This window comes from Rhamphochromis longiceps, linkage group LG6, assembly GCF_057381845.1.
Source record: "Rhamphochromis longiceps isolate RC_006_pf linkage group LG6, R_longiceps_female_GT1.1, whole genome shotgun sequence".
Lineage (NCBI taxonomy): Eukaryota > Metazoa > Chordata > Actinopteri > Cichliformes > Cichlidae > Rhamphochromis > Rhamphochromis longiceps.
In genome coordinates this window covers 40,139,705-40,160,035 of record NC_140562.1, presented here as the reverse complement: position 1 = coordinate 40,160,035, position 20,331 = coordinate 40,139,705, and positions in this window count along the sequence as shown.

Genomic DNA, 20,331 nt, shown 5'->3' with positions numbered 1-20,331 from the left:
GATCATCTTAAACAATTCAGGCAACTATTCCCAGAAAAAAAATGTAATACCAAAGCAACATTACATGCTGCATCTTCCCTCTCAAATTATTGCCCTGGGACCTGTAATACGTCATATGTGCATGAGATTCGAGTCTAAACACAGTTTTTTTAAACAATGGTCATCCAAATTAAACTTTAAGAATGTGTGCAAGTCTCTTGTAAACCACAATCAGCTGCTGGAGTGTTGCCAAAGTGAAGCAGGAACTGAGCATCCGATATTTGTAAATGAGAAAGAACTAGGTCCTGTATCAGAGGTTGCTAATATGGACCATTTGCAATCAAAGGTTGTAGATTTTTTGGGGATTGAAGATGCTATACATCATGCCGTTAGAGTAAAGTGGCTTATTTTACATGGAAACAAATACATCTGTGACAGGTCTCTTATACTCATTTCAGCAAATGGTTTAAACCCTATCTTTGGACTTGTAAAAAACATTTTTATTGTTAATAGTGTACTTTGTTTTGAATACCAGGTGTATGAAACCTTGGGTTTCAACAAAGACTTTCTTGCCTATGAAATTGCAATTCCCAACCTTGCCCAAGCAACTGAACTGACTGATGTTGAAGACCTACTTGATTTTACGTCATATTACCCAGTCAATTTCAGAAACAGTGTCTATGTTATGACAAAATATAACCTTGAAGATGTCCTTTCTTTAAAAACCTGAAATAAATACCTTCCAATGAGTGACTTTCTTATTTCAAGGAAAAAGGTGAATGTTTCTTATTTTGAGATAATTTTTGTTTTACACTCTATCTAAAAGCTATTTTTGCTTGAAATAAATGTAAAATGGTTCATTTTTAGATATACAGACTAAATAAGGAAAAAAAGTAATATATACTTGAAACAAGTCTAATCATCTAACACATGAGACTGGAAACTAGCTTGTAATGTTCAAAACAAGATGGACAAGATAATCTGGCTAAAATTAAGACAATAAATCTTGTCAAGCTACAAGGAATTTGCAGTGTGCAAATTTTGAGAGCTGTTCTTGAAATCTTTAACCCTTACAAGGATTATTTGGGTGAGGTTTACATTTACTTGACAATGTGTACAAATTTGTGGCTGTGCAATTTTCATGACATTTCACTTACTTGCAGCTGGGGAGAATCAACAAGAAAATATAATAGTATTATGCCATTAGCAGTGTAGCCTCTCAGCAAGGAGGTCATGTGTTCGAATCTGCTGTCCAGCTGGTGCCTTTCTGCGCGGCATTTGCATATTTCTCCTTATCTGCATGGATTCTCTGCAGGTGCTCTGGGATACTCCCACAGACCAAAGATGTTAACTGGTGTTTCTAAATTGCCCTTAGGTGTCAATGTTTGTATGGTTGCCTCTTATGTCTGGGTGCACCCAGCCTCATGCTTTATGACAGATGGGATGGGCTCCAGCCTAACCATGACCCTACAAGAAGATGGATGAACCAATGAAAGCAATAGAGCTAGCTAGCAGTTATGTCAACAAGAGAAGCTTTTTAGAATATTTGTAATTACTTGTGCTGAATCCATTTCTTCTCTCCCCTGAATTTGCACATCTTATGGGCTTTAAGGATACACATAATGTGTTTTGGTGAGACAAGATAACTGTAAACTTGTGTTCAGGTGTTCCGGAACATTAATAAACGTCTTTTGGACAGTTGATCTTGTTGTTCTTTTTTTTTAGTAAACATTTTATCATACCTTGAACAAATTATGTCCAAAGCTGAAAGATGTAAAAAATTCAGACTTATCCAAGAAAATAACACCATTTCCCTTTAATTAGATCCTGCAATTGACTGACTGATTAAACCTTTAGGGTTGATTTAGTGTCTGCTGTGATTTATGTTGTTATCCTGACTGAAATTCAGTGAGTATGAACTGGAATTACATTTCTTTATTTAAGTCGGAAGAAAGGGCATTATTTCCATTTGTTTATACGCTTTCAGACTGTTTTGGAGTGTTTTACAATTACAAGCCTGACAGAGCAGACAAATAATGTTGACGGGAAGGGAGGCCAAGTGGAAGACAGAAAAGAATTGTACTTGCTGCTGTTAAAATGGAAAATATCAAGCGGTATTCAACCGATGACTGTAATTTAGCCAAACCTCTTCAGGGGTGCTTGACAAGGCATATTATACAAGGCAAATGCTTTTTGGAAAGCAAAAGAATGACAGCATCCTTTTTTACTTCACAAGATATGGCTTCAGTTCAGTCATGGCACTCTTTTAGCTGAGAACTGGACATGTCTCAATGTTTTTGTTCAGATTTTCAACCATTGCTTCCAAGTTATATCAAACAGACATAGAGCACAAGTTACAGGTGGCCTGAGCTCAGAATGATAATACACTATCCCAATAGATGGAGCTATAGGGTTACATGTCACTGTTTTAGGCTATAAGTACCACTAATATACATGAACCAATCCTCAGCACTACCTCAAATAAATTTACATTGTTGATACATTATTGGCAACTAAGAAAGAACATCTCCCATCACAGTTTCTCAGAGAGAAGAAAGTTACTTTTCCAGCTAACTTTGACTGCATGAAAAAGGGGTTAAAAAGGCAGAACTACACACACACACACACACCACACACACACACACACACACACACACACACACAACATACAGACAGGCAGTTTGACAGACAAGGTTGGGGAGAATAGATGTGGGCAGGTTCAGTGATTCTGATGTCAGAGGCGGTCTGAATGCTTTCTGTGTCTATCCTCTCTCCACTAGACCTTACATGGCAGTTCTCCTCTCCGGGGTGTTCTGAGAAGACAGGAGGGGTTGCTGGAAGAGAGGAATAGAGGAATGGGGAGGGGGGCTACGATGGCAGGTACTAGGGGATTGTTCCAATGCCCTTGACATGACGGAAACACTACAATAAGGAAGAAAGAGGCAGCCAAGAAGGGAGGATCACAAAAAAGAAAGCCTGAGGAGGATGTTCATGTCTGCTTCAGAATTGTTTTTTTTCTTTTCGCTTTCTTTTTTTTTTAGAGGACTTTGTGTGTGTTCATGTCTATTGTATTAGCTAAGTGTGCTTCAATATGTATGGAGGTTTGCTTGTATATGGTGTGTTGCTTCTTAAGATCAAGGCTTGTGTATCTTAAAGGTTCTGGCAGTGTGTCTCAGGCAAGTATGTATTTTTTTAAAGCAGTTAAATGTATGTGAGTAAGTGTGTGTATGTGTTCACTGTCCAAACCCAGTACAAGTCCCAAACCAGGGCTTTTCTTTGGGCTAGCAGATGTTTTGCTCTCACCTTGCCATACCTCATAAAGCGTGATGGCTTGGGACCCTGGGGCCAGTCTGGCAAACACACACATGCAACCACCTATGCACACACCCACACACACTGGCATACATGCACCCTCTACCTTACTGCCACCATTATAAAGCCATGGTGCACACACACACACACACACACACACACACACACACACACACACACACACACACTCACACATACACGTGCAGAGACAGAAGTGGGCAGTGGTGTTCCTGTGATTTGTCGTTGCACACTAACATATAGAGAAAAAGTGTCAAGGGCAAAAAGTGTGTATGTATGAACATCACAAAAGCTAAAGAGTCAGGAAAGGAGAATAACAACACCTGCACTTACACACAGGAGATGTAAAGAGAAAAGAGTTACTAGACTTTGAAGTAGCCACCAGAAAAGCACAATTATGTATGAGCAATAAAAAAATGAAGCGATCGCAGCCTTGTGTTCAGTGCTGGTCATAAAAAAAAGGTATATTTTTACTTCAGTTTCACACTTTCTACATTATTAAACCTATAGACAAACCTTACGTTTGATTATTCTGATCCAGGTCCTGTGATCTTTGTTGTCAATCCACAGCTACTGTTATTAACATTAGACAAGAGCATGTGGATGGAGGGGAGACAGAGGAACCTATTCCAAAGCAGCACATGTTTTAAGCTGATAGAAAGTCATGTAGATTACAAACTCTGAAAGGTCAGATCCCCTTCAGACATTTCAGAAGAAGAAAAAAAACATTTTTCCCCATTATGAATAAATAAATACCTTATCAGTTTTCTGCTTCTTAAAATTACATACATACCTCCTTTCCCACTGGAAAATCCCGAGTCCATGAATATGAAAAAGAACTGCTGGATACAAGATGCCCCCCGCCGCACAGAACGACCATCATCAGTGTAGTATTTACCTCATTTAGAGTTCACTTAGGCACTCCTGATTGTTGCCAGGATGGAAACTATTTGGTAACCAGGACAGGGTTTTCCATATTCATTTATTTGACTATTAAAACACTCCATGTTTGATTGTAAGGTAATGTTTTTATAAAGCCTTCAGCCACTGTTGAATAACTTGTATCCCAATTTACTTTGTTATTACGATTTAAAAAAATAATAAAATAAAAACTATTCAATAATTTATTTGTTTTGGGTTTTTATTTTGTTTCTAGGAAAATATCTTCTATAATTATCTGGATTAAGCACAATTATCATAGCAGTACACTTTGGGTGTATTGCCTATAAACAAGACATAATTACTAAAAAAGAGAAAATAAACCATCAGCTAACATATTAAGTAACATATTTTACAATAATGTTAATGTATTTAAACCAAATTATCTTCAAATTACACTGAGTCATTTTAATTGTGTTATTTTTTTCCTTCCTCACTATTCATATTTCTTTCAGTTCATCAGTAATCCAAATTCTATTTCTGATAGATAGTTGTTTATAACAGTTTATAACACATGCAAACAGACATTTGAAAATTTAAGCATGAGGCTGCACACAAGGAGAGAAATGCACATCCATAAGCACACATGTATGGATTGACTTGGATTGACATACATGCAAAGCACCAGGTTTGACAGAGAGACCAGAGGACGTTCAACACTACAAATACTGCTGAGATTCTCATTAAAACCCTAGAGGGAAAATCCTTTTTAATCGTAGGAGCATTACCCCAGTGGTAATCCAAAATGGATTATACTGAACTATAAAACTGAAACAACCGCAAGGTGGCAGAAAGCCTGGCAACACACAGCACAGCACTTACTTAAGGATTTTGCTTTTTAACTCTCAAATGGCCAGCCTCGGTCAGATCCAACTATAGATATATGAGGTCTTTATTTTGTCAGTCCATATTGTGTGATGTTTTTATTAAAGTAGGCATATTTCTCTGGAGGACAGAGATGACACTCATGTTTTGCAGAAACTATCTTCAGTCCACTGATACTCAAAATTATGTAATTGCAAAATCAAGCAAATTCATATGTTTTTTTTCCTTCTAAGTCAATGCGGAAAACATGTATCGTGCCACAGTTTTCAAATACTTAATTAAAACACTAAATAATAATTTAGATAATTTGAAATATCATTTACAGAAAGATATTGTAAAAATTATGTTTTCTTCATTTTTTCATGCTGATATTTATTTTGATATGTCCATAAATATATGATCACTTACTGCACTTGATGGTCTAATAGATACAGAGACGTCAGATAGACGTGCAGATCATGTCAATATTGGGTCCATCTGTCAATGACCAATTCTGATATCTATACAATGCCCCAACTAGGTCCACAATTTGGACATCCAACCATGGCTTGGACGTCAATATGATGTTCAACATTTGAACTTTGGACTGGCTAATTTCTTTAGACGTCATGTAGACATCTATGACAGGTGCAAGAAATTTACATGATTATTAAATGTAATATGTTTTTTATTTAAAATTGTCAACATTGTTGATACATATGAGCATGATACATATGAATACAGATTGTATATAAACAAAGACAATTTATTATATGGTAGCCTATTGATTTATTTATTGCATGTTTTGTTTTTTTTATTTTACATTTTCCCGTTTTTCTTTAACTAGTTTGTTTATTTCAATTAATCAGCTTATTTGTTTGTAACCAGCTTAAATCTGTCATTTAATAAAATGTACTGAAAGTTGTGTAAAAATTTAAAATAATAATGGTTAAGGTCCTTAGAAAAATTTGGGAATTTGTTTTTGAAAGGAGTACAATGTGTTTACAAGAAGTTTACAAAAACATTTGCCCTATATACGGTTCAATCCTGTTTTATTTTGAAAAACTCTTGATTGTAAGAGGAAATGATCAATGTGGTTGCAATTGTTAGCTGGACTGAGAGAAGTTATGGTGGAAAGTAGGAGAAGTTTGTGCCAGTATGCATGTTTAAACTGGACAATCTGCTAAACAGTCTCTAAGAAGCTGGGGAATTCACACTGTAGCTGCTCAATTTTGTTTTAGCGTCAAGATATCTTGGAGATGTCTGCTGATCACTCTGCATTCCTTCACATATAAGTATATAACTGATGTACAGTGGTCCCTTGCTATAACGTGGTTCACCTTTCATGGCCTTGCTGTTCGCGGATTTTTTTTGTGCAATTTTGCATGCTTTTTTTTATTTTTGTTTTTTTACAGTGCATTGTGTTCTGCGTCCTGATCGGCTGTAGACCATTGTCAGTCAATCTTGTGCAGTATCTCCTGCACAGTACAGAATGCGTTCAGCTTGTCAAATTTACATAAATTTTCGATCGCTAGTAGTGTGACTCTGAAGTGCTGTACTGTATGTTCGTAAGTATTCTCCCAAAAAACAAGAATGTTGACGAAATGTCATCACCTGCATGTGCCTTTGGTTTCATTCTATAATACTGCACTTATTTTTCTACAAGCTTTGAACTTTGAGAGTGTTTAAACAAGAGAGAAAAGTGTGAAAATGTTCAGCCTGTCTGAGAAAAGTGTATAAAGTGTGTAGTGAGGGGTTTTACAGGCTTAAAACATCTATAATAATTGTAAAAAATAAAGCTGGCTACTTCGTGAATTTTACTTACTATTTTTAGAACGTAACTCCTGCGATAAATGAGGGACCACTGTCCCATTTCAAAAGTTGGCATTCTGTTCCAGATCCTTTTCCATTAGCTTCATTTGATTGTCTCAGCTGCGGATTATTTTTAAAATTAACTGGCAGTGTATAGAAAACATGTCCTCCATCCTCTGGAAACATGGGACTACAGAACCTATAGAAGCCATATAAAAACAACAACTAAAATGAGTCTAAATCACATTTGACCCATAGATAACCCATATACAGAGGTCCTACAGACGTCAACACCAGACGTTCAGTAGATTTTTAAAAAAGACACTGCCTTCAGTGGACCAAAACTGGACTTCCAAAAATGACACATAAAAGACTCTGACGTCACTTTGCACACTGGGTAAGTGTTAATGATGGGTAATGAGCACAGTCTTGCTTATTCTATATTCAGCCAAAGACAAAGCAATCAAATGAAACAAAGAATGTTACAACATTACAAAATACTGGACTGACTAAGGAACCATTATTTGAGCAACATGGGAGCAACAAACAGAAATTGCCCTAGTTGGTCTCTAGAAGAGGGATTTTGTTGTGTGATTTAGAGCTCTATTTGTCTTCACTTTTTTAGTCTTACATTTCAATTAATAGCAGAAAATAGCCACAATATAATACAAAGATAATAATATAACAAAATGGTATACATAATCAATAATAATCTAGTTAAACTGAATTACTTACCAGCTGTTGTGACCACACTGCACTGAACAAGGACTGTGGATTTTGTACTTTATTTCTGATAATGCTATTAGCTTAGTCTGTTTTTTGTTTTTTTTCATTTTATTTATTTTTTTGTCCTGTCTGATCCCTGCAGGACATGATGAATCAAAAATCACTTTAACCTACCAAAATTATTCCAAATTTGGTGTGAATTGATGACATAATAAGGAGGTCACAAGAGAACCCAGAGCCAAGAACATAATTTAAAGAACTGCAAGCCCTACTTGTCACCTGTCTCACATTTGTCAAAAAAAATCAAATTAAAAAAATCTTTATAATCCCTAAGACTTTTAGGAAAACATTATGTGGTCCATCTCTGAGTGACTCAAAAAACAAAAAAAAAAAAACCAGTTTTGTAGTGGCTTACTCAATGTCGAGACTTAAATCGCAGATTTGATTGAAATGCTTTAGCATGACCTTGGACAGGCTGCTCATGCTCAAAACCCCTCCGATGTGGCTGAATTAAAACTGTTCAGCAAAGAAGAGTTGGCCAACCTTCCTCCACTGTCACTTGAAAGACTTATTGCTAGTTATCGCAAACGCTTGATTGTAGCGCTTGCTGTCAAGGCTGGCAAAGCCAATTATTAGATTTAGGGTGCAATAACTTTTTTTTACATGAGGCCAGACCTTTTTTTCATTATAAAAGAAATTATCATAAAAAAAAAAACCCTGCAGTTTGTATTTACTTGGGTTATCTTGGTCTAATATTAAAATTTGCTTGACAATCTGAAACAACAAACAAAGTGTGGCAAATATGCAAAAAATTAATAAATTAACCCTTTAAGACCTACCATAGAACCAAGTCCGCCAGAGCTTACTTTATATTTTTACATGCTGTGGAGCCATTTTTGGGAGCATTTCAAGTTGCTATACATCAATACAACCATTATAGCCCAAATTTTAATAATATGTATGCATCAAGTCAATAGTAACTACATAAATTGCAAAAAAGTGCAATAAACTACAAACAATTTAAAATCTTTTTTTTTTTACATGTATTTCTACTTAGAGAAATTTAAGAGGTTTATCCCTCAAAACTTTAAATACAAAAAAGTTGCAAAAATAGTTTACAACAACAGGAAATTTATTTTGAGTGTCTTCTTAGATTTATTTTTGAAATACACCAACTTTATATACTGCAGAAAAAACGAAAAAAACAATCCTATAATGCAAATTTGCAAAGAAAACAGCATTTGCATAAAAATAAACTATTTAAAGCAGTGCAATTTGAGTTCTAAGCATCCTAAAAACTATTCAGAAAAGCATAAAGTCAAACATGACTTTTAAAAACACCATTAAAGGCTTATGAGACCTACAAGTAAAAAACTACATTTTCTGCGAAAATGACGTCACTTCCGGTTTCAGGGAGGTAATGGCGGACATGCGATAGTTCGCACTGACAGGTATTTCAATGTAGGAATAGCCCTTAGAAATCAGGTAGGAGGGAAATACACTTTTTCATGGCTGAGTGTGCAATGTTTTTCTGTCTTGGTTCACATAGCTCACAACTAAAAACCTAGATTTTGTTAGTTGAGATAGTCACCATTATGTATTTGATTAGGTATGGATGCGCTGATAGCATTGATGTGATTGTACTTTTAGCACCCTCGATGGGCGATTGTGTGATTCATTTTGACATGCAGTCACATTACACAAAGTGGAAGAAAGTAGGAAGTTTGAAGGAAGTTTGTGCATGGTCCCGATCCACTTATAGCTGCCCTCCTTTATCTTTTGTGGCATCGTCTGTATGGGACTTGTTTATTACTTATTACTTACCTCTAATATCATGATTATATTTTGCAACACTGGTGAAGTTTGGTCTGTAAAAAAATGTTAAAGTTGCATGGGCTGAGAGTGCAACTATGCTTACTCTAACAAAATATGTGCTACAGAACAATAGGAGATTTAAAGATTATACTTTGTATAATTGTAAATGAGGTATAGTTTTACTTCAGTTTCACACTTTCTACATTATTAAACCTAAAGACAAAGAGTAACTGTCTTCAGAGTCTTAATGGAAGAAAGGTTTTGAACCTTGATGGCAATTTCTCTGGAAGCAAGATTGAGGAGGTTTATATATTATGACCTTGCCAACTGTGTGTGGACTGAGCAATGCCTGCCCTTTTGCTGGTGCACTACACAAAGGTCAAGTGTGTGGTGGTGGCGGCTCACTAATGAATGCACTTTCTGGGTATGTCTTTACAGCAGTTAGGATTAAAGAAAATATGACTGGGTGGGACTAGCTAAAAGGAGTGCAGTTATAGTAAGGAAACAGTTATAACCTAAAAGCCAAAAATGATTTGTTTATTTTATGACCTAAAATTATTTGTGTTGACAGTCACTAACTGCACAAAGAGTGTCAGCCGTTAAACTATTAGCAAGATATTGTGACATGTAGGTCTGTTTTCCATGCATTTTGGTAAGAACTATAGTTACATTAGAAAATTATTACACGCATCTACCTAACACAATAAACAGTATTGTGTTACGTAGATGGGAAAATACAGAAAATCAATAGTGAGCTTGACTTCACTCTTTACATTTATTAGCTTACAGAGAAGAAAACATTGCCCCTGCCTTTCTCTTGTTCTCAACCCATTTAAGTCTTGGTCTGCCTCAATGCAATGTGCCACGGGATATGACTTGACTTCACTTTACATGGTATTCCAGTGCTGCATTTCAGTCATACACAAATATAGAGGGGGAAAAATGTCTGCAGTCAAATGAAGTCTCACAGCTTACCAACTTTCATCTTTATTTGTGTTTTTGAAGAACATGCATACAGAGACACAGACAAGCACAATGACGGGCTGTCTGGGTTTTTCAGGCTTTGGGGAGCTTTCATCCTTCTATATGTCAATCAACTTTGGCCTGCTTTTTATCTTTTTGGGTGGACATTGCTACATACAAACATGCAGCGAGAAAAGCTTTTATGTCTGTATACCTAACCCAGTATTCAAAGGCTGAAACTTTCTATATGCTATCTTCCTCTGACTGGTATAAATAGAGCAACTTGAGAGGTGCTAGGTTTAATCTTAAAGCCCATCACAGATGACAGCACGGTGAAATAATCAAAAACTTCTTCAGCCGCTCTGCAGGCAGATTCCGTTGGTTATGAAGGAGGCCAAAGATAAAAGGATGCCTTTGAAAAGACATTCGATGCAGAGTCACATATGTCTCTCCCAATTTAGCCTAAACTGGTTCACTACCCCCTGACGAGACAACACATTTGCACATTCACACACATACACACACTCTGAAAACATACATGTACTAAGTGTAATGGAAAGACACAAAAGGACATGGTTATATATAAACATACAGCCAAAAAAAAAGTCCACGTTTGGGTGTGTATGTGCGTGCAAAAAAGCACATGTGTACAATCACACACAGGCAAGGCACTTGTCATTACTCGCTCCGTCAAAGTAGATCATACAGGCATTAATTGAGAGCGCAATCATGCTCTGAGCCCACGGTTCAAAGGAGCTGATAATAAGCTGTGATAGGTCCAGCTGATGGAAAAAGCCTGCCAGCAGGCACAGACACATGCTGGGTTTATGTGTATGTGTGCCTTTGTGTATTACTTTGTCCCTGCTTGTGCCCTTTTCCTTCTGTCACTGTAGAAAACATTTCCATTGAAAAACTTGTTTTTCGTTGACTTAAGATTTGGACCCCGATTTAAGCTTAGAGACACTAAAGTAAGATTTTGGTCCATTTTCAGTCTGCAAAGACGTAGTTGTATCTCTATGAAATGTACTATGCATTTCTCTCAATGTACCAGTTTATTTAGTGGTGAGGAAATCTAATCTTTTCACCAGGTGTAGATTCAGTACCCCACTGAACCCCAAATCAACACCACTCAAACCACACATTAGGTTTTTTAGGTGTTACCAGTGCTTTATATACAGCATGCATGTGTGTGTGTGTGTCCATGAGCAGCCACTCTAGCCACTAACTTGTCTTGTAGCCAGCTCTGTATTCCTGGCATTTCTGTGGTCGATAAGACAGTGGCATGCAATATTAATGCAGTCTGCTACTGTGGTTGGTAAGAGCCTTAGACACCCTCTGCTATTGTTTCAGAGAGAACTGGGAACAGTGAGCCTGAAACACAGAGGTGAAGAAAAAGCAAGACAGGAGGGAATCAACAGGGAGGGAAGTTAAAAAAAAAAGGAGGAACAGAGTATAAAGGAGGGAAAAAGTGATATACTGGAGGTAGAGGAAAACATAAAAGCAGAGTAACGTAAAAGGAGTGCCAAAAAAGAGGAAAGAAAGTAGCTGAAAGACAGAGGAAACAGAGGGTAGACACAGGTCAAGAGTAAAAAAGACCTGTGGATGGACAAGATGGATAGGAAAAGTAAAACTGGAGACATGAAAGAGTGGTGAGGAAATGAAATGGGGATGGAAGACTGATTTAGAGGATGAGTGGATGAAAGTGGAGGCAGGGAATTGAATGAGAGGAAAAGCTAACAGCACGATTAGATGGAAGGAGAAAAAAAGAGTAACTTAAATGTAGTGAGACTGTGATGAGAGGATAGCTTAGAGAAATGAGAGATCATAAAAGCAGTTAAGGTAACGGAATGATGGGAAAAGGGAGAGATGTAGAGTGATCACTGTGCCCATGATTATCAGCAGTATTGAGGACAAATGGATAAAGGACCACACATTGTAAGGTCAAGTAAAAGGAAGCTCCTCATACTGCACACAGAGCATGTGTGCCATTGCAATGTTACTTTTCCAAATACAGTCTGTATCAATATTAGTGTACATGTTATTACAGACAATTTACATGTTGGGTAGCCACATTCAAGCAATTGAAAGCAGAGAGTTCCTGTAACCTGACAGAAAACATGAGTTCTACAAAAATGCTCACTTTTTGCATGAGTGTAAAATCACAGAATAGAGAACCCTGACCCAAGTTTGCATGTTTTTAATGATGCACCCTTGTTGTAATCTAGGATTCTCCAGAGAAAGTTTTCAGAAGTCAGCTCTTAAGTGGACTAGATTTCTCATGAGACTGCCTTTGGGTGCCTCATTTGCTTTATTACTTACTGTATATGCCTCTCTCTCTCTGGCTTCTTTCCCAAGTCTCACTCATGATGATTTAATTCAGGAAGTTCAAAATGATTTAAGTGTCAGCAGGTGGTAATTTATTTATGTTCTTTTGGTAGGTTAATGACTGCATACCAAGAGCAGTGAAAGAAAAGAGGCGAGGTTAAGCTCAAATTCAGTGGTATTTCCAAGAAACTGCAGTTAAATTATGGTCCTTCAGCATGTTAATTCCCTCTGCTATGAAGTTCAGTCATTTGTCAGGGATAGAAGCTCCAGTGTTTCATTTTAGATGGCGCTTGCTAGAACCCAGGGTGGGACCCCTATGTTGCGAATAAAAGAGGAGGGAGGAACCCAACTGTGAATATACATTTGTGCAATACAGTGTCCGGTTGGAACTGCTGTCTGCCACAGTTGTTTTCAGGGGCTGAGAGCTATGTGTGGAAAAATGCATAACTCAAACCTATTACAGCTTGCTTTTAGCATCAACTAACTCTGAGTGAAGTACAATGGTGTTGCACTTGATGATGCATTATCAGCTCTCAAATAGGTGAATTGTGGCTTTGGCTGTATTTATAGCCATTTTCAAAGTCAGTAAAGTTGTTAATTCAAAAGAAAGGAAAAAAAAAAACAAACAAAAAGAAAAACATTTGAGTCCTTTCCAGATATAAACTCGGGAATATAGAGGCATTTGTTGCAAGAAAAACTAATTTAAGTTCCTAAAAATTTGCTATTACATGTTGTGATTTGTAGATGGTTTCAATTTGAGATTCTATTCAGTAAAACAAGATAATAATAAGAGAACATTGAATAGATAGTTGACTTTATTGGGATTTCATGTAAATACACGATTTTTCATTATTATCCCAAAACTTTGCCCCCTTCCAATAGGTAGAAGTATTCTCAGTAGAGGACTTTAAACATTACAAAAAATAGAAAATATACTACCTTCTTTACTGCAATGGTCCACTAACAACCTCTTCATTCAATAGCTTGTCATTTTACGCACACACACACACACACACACACACAAACACACACATGCACAACCTCTATCTGTTGCACTTATCTTCCCCTTAAGCCCACAAGTGTTTGGTTTTCTGTTTTCCATTTGAGTCCTCATATCGCCAACACTGTATCTACTCACACTGACACTTCAAACCAGCGGGGTCAATGACCATGTGGCATCGCTTTGTACAGCAATAACATCCCCCTCACTATTCCTGTCTTCCCTGTCTCTCATTCATTTCCTTTACCCAGAGTGCATTTGCTCTGACCATTCACATCAGTGTCAATTCCTTATCACATGCATTATCTCAGGACCCACAGATCAACTGCCAGTGCTGTTTTGTTTTATTGATACTTCAATTATATAGAGTGTTGGTAAGGAAGCTGGGCACTCTGGTTGATCATTAGAAGGATGGTAAGGGGTGTTCTTGTGGGTGAGTATATGGGTGGCCAGAGGGTGGTAGATCACATGCTGGTATAACAGGTATTGATTATTCTAATGGTTACACATTAATATTCTATACGAAGTGGCCCTAGGCTTCAAGACAATCAACTGGTCAATAGGCTGTGAGTTTTTCACACAAGGCTGGATAGGTTTGAAAAGTTTGGGGTTTTCTTAATAAATGAAATCATCATTTAAAAACTGCATTTTGTATTTAATTGGGTTATAATATTATAATTTGTTAGATAAGCTGAAACATATAAATCTAACAAATATGCCAAAACCACAATAAAATAAAATAAAAATCAGGAAAATAGCAAATATTTTTTACAGGAGTGCAGTTCTTTTAGTGGAAAATAGATAGTACATTCCTAGAAAAAAAAGAAATGAAATCACAAATGATTCTTGAGCATATTCTTAATATTACTTCAGGTCTGTTGCAAAAGCAAATGATGATTTTTAACGATGATGGCTGATGATTTCAGTGCAATATTGGAATTATTTCCATTTGTGCTCAGCCATTATTGCTATGGGCTCCAAGGACATTTATGAACTGAATGTTATATATATTTATTTTGGAAAATTTGCAATTTTATGTTAACATAGACAAAGACACTGTAAGGCTTTAGCTTTACTTATTCCCCTGTTAAAAGCTTCCACTGCCAGATTTTAAATGTGCCACAAAAGACGCATGCTTTTTAGACCCGTTTTAAAAGAGGATTGAACTGTTACAAATAAGTGTGTGAACTTTGGTTCTGTTAGTAAGCTTACAAGCTTAGGCAGCTATGGACCCCCTTATAGACTTGGAAGATGGCTATAAAATGCAATTTCCTTCTTCATCATAGAAGCAGTAGTGGACAGTTATTAGGAATTCCAATAGTGACAGCCTTTTACTTTATCTGAAGAGAATTGTCAGACCATTCCTGCTGTCTGTGTGCGTGTGTTTGCAGTGTGACAGATGGCTCTGTCGGAGTTCTGGTATTTTGGAAGAGGCAGTGTACAAAACAGTGTACTTAACAATCTTTTGGTAAGATGAAGACTGCTTCAAACAAACTGAGAATTAAGGGTGCAGAGAAATGGATTATGCTTTAGGTGTGGTCTGAAGAGTTTCTGTCATTTTGTTTTTCAAAACTTGGGATTATAAAAGTCCTTTGGAATCAACATACATTCAAAGAAGATTTTAAACCAAACTTACTCATTCACGCTTGAAGGGACTGGAGATGATAATTTCATAGTGAAATGTAGAATTTTGGAGTATTACTGCTTCACCTTCAGTCAATGCCCACAGACAGTCCTATGTGGTATTGGACAAAATATTTCATCCCTCAACACTTCAGCACTCTTGGCAAGTTGCCATTCTGTCAAATCTAGCTAGCTAATGAATGAATATGTCAATCATGCATTAAAGGCTATGTCCAGGTAAGAAAAAAAATACATATGTGGATACCTGTCTGCATTGTGACAGACTAGACAGACTACTCACAATCACCCTTCAGCTCTTGGAACAAAAGATTTTTAATAAATCAAAGTAACAGCATGGAAGTTCTAGAGGACTTCTTTCGGGAGTTGATGGCAAGGCCACCAACATAGCCAATACCAGTGTGAGTGTAAAACAGAAAAAGGTGTTAAGAACATCACAAAGAAGACGTTTTCAGCAAAATCTTCTGACAGCCGGTCTAATGAGGCACCCTGACGGAAAGGTCACATGTCACTTGTGTACACAGTATAGCGGTATAGTCTGTCCCTGCAAATCATTATTAAATGCGTAGGTCTTGATCAAGGTAGTGCAGTCTCAGTGAACGCGCTATTTATTTCATTTTGCTTCAGTTCCTGATTCCATGGAACCTTCCATTAAACTTTAATATATTTTTACTTTTTATATAGAATACATTAGGTCATAAACTATTGATTGGATGCTGATATCTAAATGTAAAATGAATAAATCTTTTGTAAGACAGACTTCTTAGAGGTTAATTGAGTTCCTCAAGGATTTAATGTCATACTAGTCACTAGCACATTGCTCAATCTAGCACACTGGTCCACATTGAAATGTTGTATGGTAGAAAACACTGAATGGATTTGTGGTCCCCAGAGGTTGAACTGTGCAGTATTTGAAGTTTTTCTTCTATTGTCTTGAGCAGGATGGCATTTTTGATTGTAACTGACATGTCTTTAAAAACTGCAGGGTGAATTGCCATGGAATTTGTGAATCTCTCCTCAGGGTTAATATATTTTTTATTCATTTTTCACTTTTGCTGACTTTAGCATTTAGTTAAATTTAAACAAAAATCACACAAAGTATCCAGGCTAATCATTTTAGGATAATCATACTCATCATACTGACTTGGTGGATAACAAATCAGTGCGATGCGATAAGTGTGGATAATAAGTTGTGAAACTGCTTCTGAAAGCACAAATCGAGAACCTATAGAAAAGAAATAGAAATATCTGTTACCGTCTCTCATTTGGGAAATTCATGTGTTCCAGCAGCAAAGTGACAGGCAGATGGAGCACACAGATTCACACAAAAGTAAAGAATATAAAATCATAAACTCGAAATAAGAGGCTGTACAGGGCAAATTTACAACATAAGAATAAAAATAATAAATAAATAAATAAAACATAAAGCCCTATATATAAACCCTTACCCATTTCTCAACTTTTTTGAACTGTGTTGCTTACATCACATTTAAAACTATTTATTTTCAATTACAAAAATACCATTTCTAAGTTTAAGCATTTTATTGTTTTTTTACATGTACTGTTAAAGGTGGTGCTGTGATTTACATTATGTTTACATGTAAAATTGTCTTCTTCATGTTGCTAGCTCCTGTACACACAGGACCTGATTTGTTTCTCCAAACAAATGTGTATTAAAATTGAAGACCGCTTCAGTAAAAAAGTCACTGTATTGTTATCAGCTTAAGCCAGGGGTCCCCAATCCTAGTCCAGGGCCGGTGTCCCTGCAAGTTTTAGATGTGTCCTTGATCCATCACAGCTGATTTAAATGGATAAATTACCTTCTCAACATGTCTTGAAGTTCTCCAGAGGCCTGATAATGAACTAATCATGTGATTCAGGTGTGTTGACCCAGGGTGAGATATAAAACCTGCAGGGACACCCGCCCTCGTGGACTAGGATTGGGGCTTTAGGCATTTGTTGTAATGCTGCTTAAATACTATTTTGGAGAGAACTGCTTTCCCTTTTTTGTTTGTGTTGTGATACATCAGCATTTGTTTTGTTTTTTGTGTTTTATCATCTAAGTCCCACTCCTTTAATCATTTCTTGTACACATTCACTTGATCCTCATCATATCCACTCTGTATTTTTTTAATAGCCATGTCACCACAGAGAGACCTACCTATGGGCATCATTTTCTAATAACACCATCTTCCCCAGTCACCTCTTGCCCGTCTAGCTCTAATATAGAAGACAAATACTAGCAGGAACATAAGCTATCATTCAGGCACTGCATAAATTGGTTAAGTCTGATGGACCCAACTGCAGCCTGGAGATACCCCCTGCCATGAGTGCTCCAGTCGACAATTAATCTAAAATGCCCAGTCTTAATCAAGACTCCCGCTGCCGCTGGTTTTCAGGCTGACCTGCTTCAAAGAGGATTGCTGTCAACTGGTGTCACTGTGAGCTCTAAGTACAGTTAAATATAATTTAATAATGGTAGGGTCAAACTTGTTAAAAAGCATAATAAGATCAAGCAGAGTAACACGTTTAAAAATGTACACAAGATCCATAAGTGAAAAAATGATTCAGTTTTCTCATACATTAGCTAGATATTAGCTTAATTATATTTAACCAAAATGTTTTCAGTTATTATTATGATTACTTGAGTCTAAATGTTATGCATATCTAGTTAGTATTTGTCCATATGTCCCTTGTTTCAGTAGCCCCCAAGTGGGACATATCTGAAGCAGACTTCATAAAAGACAACATGGCTTTCATGAACATGGCAGCACAAGAACAGGCCCTAAGTACCAGATCCACAGACATACAAGTAATAGCATGATGCACGGTGCAACCTGGGACTGTGAACACTGAGAAGCACAACCAAGTAGCTGAGCTAGTGTACAGGAAAGGGAGACAGCACGGTGGTCTAGAACCACAGAGCTACGTTTCTGTGTGACTTTGAGTTCCATATCACAAAATTACATATGACTAACAAGCCAAGTAATTTAGTGTGTTATCAGTTTCCATTTTGTTTGCGCTCAGTGCTATTCCACTCTTTAAAATAATTTCTCACTAACTTTGAACCTAATCTTTTGAGTTTTATTTGCTGCTTACCTGCAATGGCATACTGACAGTGTAGTAATGGATAGCAAAGAATGTCCATGCCAGCATCAAAATCAAAAGTCTGCTTAGCTTGTGTTTTTACCTAATGTGTTTTACAGGGAAAGAACACAATCTTAACTGTTTGTAACAGTTTGCGTTTCCCTTTGATAAGATAAGATAAGATGACCTTTATTAGTCCCACAGGTGGGAAATTTGTTTTGTTACAGCAAAAGTGCAAAGTTATGTAGCAGAAATTAAAAAACACTGGAATGCAATAAAATAAAAAATAAAAAATACTATATAGAATAGAATAATATACACAATAGAATAAAATAGAAATACAAATGCTATATACAACTGAGTAAGAGATGTTATAAAGATTCATTTAATTTCAATCCTACAGAAAATGATGCAAATATAATGAATATCAAAATGTAAAGCTTGCTCCTTTAGTAATCATTTGTAAATGATCAAAATTTAAACACAATCACAAGTCAATACTCCATAAAGAATGTTTGTCTACAATAAGAAAATGTCAAAATCAGAGCTCAGTGAGATTTGACATTTTTTTTTCCATCTTGCAAGCCAACCTAAATGCATTAGCTCCACCAGTGTAAATATCCATTGAAACAGAGTGCAGCTGATGAGTCTCCTTGTCTAGCACGACAGCTCTGGCAGTAAGACAAATTCCTATCATCCATTGTTGAGTTCTCCCTTTTACTCTAAATGGCTGTTAGGCCTTTTAACCAGCAGCTGCAATTAACATGTCATTTCTTGGCTGTCAAATGGTGTGTGTTTGTGCGTGTGTGTGCATATGCACATACTAGTGTAATAGCTAAATGATAATTTAGACCACATATGCCACTTTGACTGACATAAATAAGGAGCATATCATTTGCTTTATTCCAGGTTCTTCCCCTCATCATTTCCTGCCTTCTGTTCATTTTGACAGCAGGCCAGGAGCAACATGTCTAAATCCAGTTCTGTTCTCCTTCATATATAATGTGGTAATTTTTTAATAAAGTCTGTTTTTGTAGTGTCACATGTTTTGTTTTCTTTCTGTACTATGCCAAAATGCTTGAAGATTGGCATTTCCTACACCAATGTTGGCAGGTGTGCCACCTGGTGACAACTAATAGGAACATATAATCAAGTTACCTGGCTTTGGTGGTGCACAGACAGAAAGCAGGTTAAATTCTTTTAACTATTTACTTGCTAGACTGTGCTTATGTGCACACACTTAGCCAAGCACATGACAAAACTGCAAAAATGTTGTATCTTCATTTTGTATTACATTTAGTTAGTGAGGGTTAAAGGCTATTGCAATTATGATTTTACCCAAGCAGTGTGCATTGATGCAATTGTCCCCTGCTGAGATGACTATGGCTTCACATTAAGTCAACATCAAACATGACTACTGTGACTGATTATACAAACGTATATTTTGAAACAACATATTATCAAAACATGGATATAGGGTTATGTAGATCGACCAGAGGCGCTAAGATTTGAAGCCCAGAGTACAGAGACTGATTGGCTTGCAGAAGGCCAGCTAGAAAATGATTGGTTCAGAGTGATGAAAGCAGAACAGAGTTTGACAGCATGGGAAAGAGGAGATGATGAAAAACATTGTAGAGCCCATATGTTTAGGAATTCAGGCAGATAAGTGCATACAGATCTTTTTAAAGGGTGTGTTCTTATACAAGCTTGATTAAGATAAGCTAAGATAACCTTTATTAGCCCCACACGGGGGAAATTTGTTTTGTCACAGCAGAAAGTGGACAGTGGAAATGTTATGTAGCAAAAATTAGAATACAATACAAATAATATACTGTACAACTGTACAGAATATAATTAAATAAAATACTATATACAATAGAATAAAATAGAATAAAATATACAATAGGATA